Raw genomic sequence first — 6,000 nt, 5'->3', positions numbered from 1 at the left:
AGATGTTTACAAGTTGGGGTATAGCCAATTATAAACAGGCGAGTTTTCTAAATACTGATAAAAGGATCAAATATAATTGGAAGGTTGATTTTTTGAATTAAGGTATTGCCAACTACAAGCGGGTGATTTGATAAAAATATTAAAGATCTTGCAAAATAGAATATTGAGAGCTAGCCTTTTTTAAATGCTGGAAATGGGTGCAAATATTATTAAGAGCTATTTTTACCGAGTTAAGTTATGGTCAATTCGCCAACTACAAATGGGTGATTTTTTTAAATACTGAAAAGGGGTCGAATATAATTACAATGCAGATTTTTTTTTTTAATTCGGGGTACTGGTTCAACTATAATTGAGAGGTATATTTTTTCGAATTAGAGTATAACTTACTATAAATAGGTGATTTCATCAAAATATCAAAAATGGGGTCAAATATAATATTGAAAAGTAGATTTTGTCGAGTTGACATTTAGTTAACTATCAGCGTGTTGCTTGTCAAGTACTGGAAATAAGATCAAATATAATGAGAAGGTGGATTTTTCCTAGTTGGGTATGATTAAATATAAATGCTTTTTTCAAATACTGGAAATGGGATGAAGTCCAAGTTAAGGTATGACCAACTATAACTAGGCGTTTTTTTTAACGCGGAGTGTGATTAAATATAATTGAGAGAAATATTTTCCAAATTATTGTATCGTTAAATACAAACAGACGATTCTTTAAATAAAATAAAATTGGGAAATGGAAATGGGATCATACATAATGAAAAGATGGATTTTTCTGAGTTGAGGTATAGTCAACTGTAAACTTTAATGCTAGAAATAGTAATTAAAATTATTTAGATGTAGATTTGTCTGCATTGGGTCATGGTTAACTGTGAAGGGCTTATTCTTTGAAACACTGGAAATGGGATCAAATACAATTTGTAAGTTAGATTTTGTCAAGTTTAGATATGGCCAACTATAAATATAATCGTAGTGAAATATAATTGAAAAGTCGATTTTATTGAGTTGAAGTACTGCCAACGACAAGAGAGTCTTTTTTTATGCTGGAAAAGTGTTTAAATATAATTAAGAGGAAGGGTTTTCTGAATTAGGGTATTCTCTACTATAAACGGATTATTTCGCAAAGATAGAGGAAAATGGGGTTTAAAATTAGGATATGACCAACTATAAACATGTGCTTGTTTAAATATTGGAAATGGGTTCATATGTAAATAAAAGGTAAATTCTTCTGAATTCGGGTATAGATGCTTATAAACAGATTTTTGTCTAACAATCAACAAATGGCAACAAATATAATTGAGAGGTACACCCTACCGATTCGAGGTATAGTCAAAAATAAAACATTTTAAAAAAATTTTTGAAACGGTTTTAGATATAATTCAATGATTAATTTTTACAAATTAGGATATGTTCAACCACAAAAGGGCGATTTTCTCAAAATAATAAAAAATAGGGTCAACTATTAACACAGACAAGCTATAAAGGGGTGCTTGTTTAAACAATGAAAATGGGGTGAAATATAATTTAGAGGTAGATTTTTCTGAATTAGGGTATGGCCAACTATAAACGAGTGGTTTTTATAAAATATTGGAAATGGTAACTAATATGATTGAGAGGTAGATACTACTGATTTGAGGTATAGCCAACTATAAAACGTTTTTTTCTTCTAAATTCTGGAAACGAGGTCAAAAATAATTAAAATGCAGATATTTTTGATTTGGTGTATTGTCATCTATAAACGTCAGTTTTTTAATGCTAGAAATGGTAACTAAAATTATTCAGATGTAGATTTTGCCGCAATGGGTTAGGGCGAACTATGAACGGCTGATTCTTTGAAACACTGGCAATGGGATCAAATATAGTTTGTGAGTTAGATTTTGTCGAGTTTAGATATGGCCAACTATATAATGGGAATTTTAGTTAAATATAATGGAAAAGTTAATTTTTCCGAATTGAAGTATTGCCACCTATAAATTAGTGTTTTTTAATGCTGGAAAAGTTTTCAAATATAATTGAGAGGAAGATTTTTCTGAATTAGGGTATTTTAAACTTTAAACGGGTAATTGTGTCAAAATAATAGAAAATGAGGTTTAATATCAGGAGGTGACCAACTATAAACACGTGCTTGTACAAACATTGTGAATGGGTTTAAATGTCAATGAAAGGTGTATTCTTCTGAATTCGGGTATAGATAACTACAAAAGCTAACTACAAGCAAATTTTTTTCTAACATTCTGAAAATGGTAACAAATATAATCGAGAGGTGGTCCCTACCGATTTGAGGTATAGCCGAGAATAAAACAGGTTTTTCTTTTTAATTCTTCAAACGGGTTCAAATATAATTAAATAGTAAATTTTCAGAAATTAGGGTATTTTCAAATACAAAAGGTCGTTTTTCTTATAATAAGAGAAAACAGGGTCAACTATTAGGGCATGGCAAACTATAAAGGGGTGCTTGTTTGAATAATGAAAATAGGGTCAAATATAATGAAGAGGTACATTCTTCTGAATTAGGGTATGGCCATCTATAAACGAGTGGTTTTTCTAAAATATTGGAAATGTGACAAATAAGAGGTAGTTCCTACCGATTTGAGATATAGCCAACTATAAACCGTCGTTTTTTATAAATTCTGGAAATGAGGTCAAAAATAATTAAAATATACATTTTTCTGATTTGGTGTATTGTTAACTATGAACGTCAGTTTTTTAATGTTAGAAATGGTAACTAAAATTATTCAGATGTAGATTTGGCGGTGTAATATTTTTAATGCTGGAAAAGGGGTCGACTATAATTGAGAGAAAGATTTTTCTGAATTAGGGTATTTTCAACTATAAGCGGGTGGTTTTGTAAAAAATAATATAAAATGGGTTTTAATATTAGGATGTGACCAACTATAAATGGGTGCTTGTTTAAACATTAGAAATGGGTTTAAATGTAATTGAAAGGTATATTCTTCTGAATTCGGGTATAGATAACTATAAACAAATTTTTTCTAATATTCTAAAAATGGTAACAAATATAATTGAGACTTAGATCTTAACGATTTGAGCTATAGCCAAAAATAAAACCGTTTTTTTATTCTTGGAACCGGTATAAATACAATTAAATGGTCAATTTTTAAAAATTAGGATATGTTCCGCTATAAAAGGGCGATTCTGTCAAAATAACAAAAATGGGGGTCAAATATAATTAAGAGGTAGATTTTTCTGAATTAGGGTATGACCAACTACAAACGAGTAGTTTTTCTAAAATATTGGAAATGGTAAGAAATATAATTGAGAAGTATATTCTACCGATTTGAGGTAAAGCTACCTATAAATCGGTGTTTTTTTCTAAATTCTGGAAATGGGGTCAAATATAATTAAAATGTAGATTCTTCTGACTTGGGGTACGTGAAGTTTTCTTTTTAAGAGAGTAGACGAAAAAAATTATAAAAATATAAGCCTCTTTCGCTACGCCCGTTGTGCTAAAGAAAAAAAAACCTTAGCCTTGTTTCTGATTCCATTGTAATAAAATATCTTCAAGATTGAGTTTTTTAAAAATATTTGATCATTGAACAAGGAAGAAAAGGAGTCAAATAATGTTAAAAAGGAATAAGATTTCATATCCTATATAAATGTGTAAAATGAAGAGAATGTCTATCAAATTCTAAAAGTGGTACTTGGAAAAATTGAATTATTCATTGCCTTCAAATGTCGGGTGATGCCTTCATTCGCCACCTCCAGGAGCCGAGATTCTACACTTCTCTGCAGGTGTCAAATTGTCTGTCCGTCTTCCTCAATTCCTCTGCCCAGCCTTTAGATACGCTCATCCGCAAGGCTTTTCAAGAAACCGATAGAGAAGCACATTAGACTCCCAAATTATTGAAAGCAACAGTCAGGAGGCACCCCTATTTCTAATGGAAACCCTATAAGACCACTTTGGATAAATCTCAGATACCAATCTAGATTCTGCAGACTATTGAATATGTCACATCAAAGCCTTTTCTCCTAGAAAGGATTGAAATTAAGGGTAAATAAGTGATTAGCATTTTTGACTTCGCTGAATATTTTATTCAGGATCGTTAAGTACTTTTTACGGTTTTCAGTCGAATACGTGCAAAAAAATAGTTGATTGGGGTGTGTCGAAAATAGAAAAAATCTGGAATTTGAAATCATTACAGTACGGAAAATTTTCGAATTATAAAGTTTTAAAAATTAGAATTAAATTAAAATCAATGGACATGCAGACAAGCTAGCTTCGCTCAAAATATCTTTGAAAATTTTTTATTTGTAGATATTAAAAATTTTCTTCATTCTACATTTCTTTTATACAGGCCTTTGAATTCAGAAAAATCTTTCTAATTTTTAGTGCATTTAAATCAATCATTTTCTAAGAGAGAATGCAGATTTAATTTACCCCTGTTTTTAAAATAAAATTCTTAATACCAGCGTAAATAGGATTAGAATTATTTTGGCATTTTAAAACTTTCTGGTGACTTGAACGCGCTTGGGAAAAAAACACAAATACCATGAAGCAGGAACAAAAATTGAAAAAAAAACAGCTAATTTAAAAACTTTTTATTGTGGCTGCAATTTAAATTGCAATTTTCTCTGTAAATGCTGTCTTTCACATTAAAATCCATTCTAAAAAAACTAAAGCCCAGAAATCCTCCTCTCCACTTCGAAAAAAAAAAATTAAAATGAGATAAAATTTTCAAAATTTGGAAATTTATAATTTATCAAATTTTTCTACTGTATTTCTACGCTAAACTCAGAATTTTAAAATTTAGCTTTATTAATTATTTTAATTTTTGCACCCTGCCAATTTTGGGTGTGTTTTTCTTTAAGAAAATAAAAACCTTTACATGTTTTAAAAATGTTTTGAACTTAAGTAAAAATAATGATTAATTGTTCACAATTAACAAAACAGTTGAATTTACAACTGAATAGTTTATATTTCTAGCAAGCAAGGCACATTTTCAACAAAAGAGTTGAGTTTTTAACCAAAAAGTGGAATTTTTAAACAAACAAGATGAAACTTTAATCAACAGCAGTTACATTTCTAAAGAAATAGTTTTGTTTCTTAACAAAATAATTACTTTTTCACAGCATAATTGAATTTTCCATCAAAATTGTAGAATTTTTCAACAACAAAAACTTGAAATTTAACCAAAAAACAGTCAAATATTTAAGCAAATAGTTTTTTTTTAACAAAGCAATTATATTTTTACAAAAAACTTTCAATTTAAGCCAAATGAATTGATTTTCGTCAAAATAGTTAAATTTTACATGAAATTGTCAAACTTTTGACCAAATAAAATTAAAATCTAAACAAAAACAGTTAAATTTTTAAGCAAATAGTTTATTAAAAAACATATATTTTACAAAAAACTTTTATTTTAAGCAAGTAAATTAATTTTCATCTAAATAGTTAAATTTTCGATCAAATTGTCAAAATTTTAATTAAAAGAGATTAACTTCAACCAAAAACATTCAAATTTTTAAATATAAAGTTTAACTTTTAGCAAAATAATTATATTTTTACAAAAAACTTTTATCTTAAAGAAAATAATTTAATTTTGAACAAAATAGTTGAATTTTCCATAGAGCTGTCAAACATTTAAATAAATAAAATTATACAATAAAAAAAACCGTCTCATTTTTAAGCAAATAGTTCATTAAAAAAAAATTATATATTCTTAAACTTTCATTTTAAGCAAAATGAATTAATTTTCATAAAATAGTTGAATTTTCCATCAAATTGTCAAACTTTTAAAAAAAAAGATAAACCTTCAACAGAAATATTCAAGATTAAACTTAAACAATTGGATTTTCAACCAAATTGTAGAATTTATTCAAAACAATTATATTTTTTAACAAAATATTTCATTTTTGAACAAAATTGTTAAATTTTGAACTAAAATGATGAATCTTTTTCATTATTTTTTTAAAAAAGAAGCTTAAATTCGAACACGTAGAATTTTGAATAAAAAAGATTAATTATAAAGAAAAATAT

Source organism: Belonocnema kinseyi, chromosome 6 (assembly GCF_010883055.1).
Source record: "Belonocnema kinseyi isolate 2016_QV_RU_SX_M_011 chromosome 6, B_treatae_v1, whole genome shotgun sequence".
Lineage (NCBI taxonomy): Eukaryota > Metazoa > Arthropoda > Insecta > Hymenoptera > Cynipidae > Belonocnema > Belonocnema kinseyi.
Note: the sequence above shows the minus strand (reverse complement) of the source record.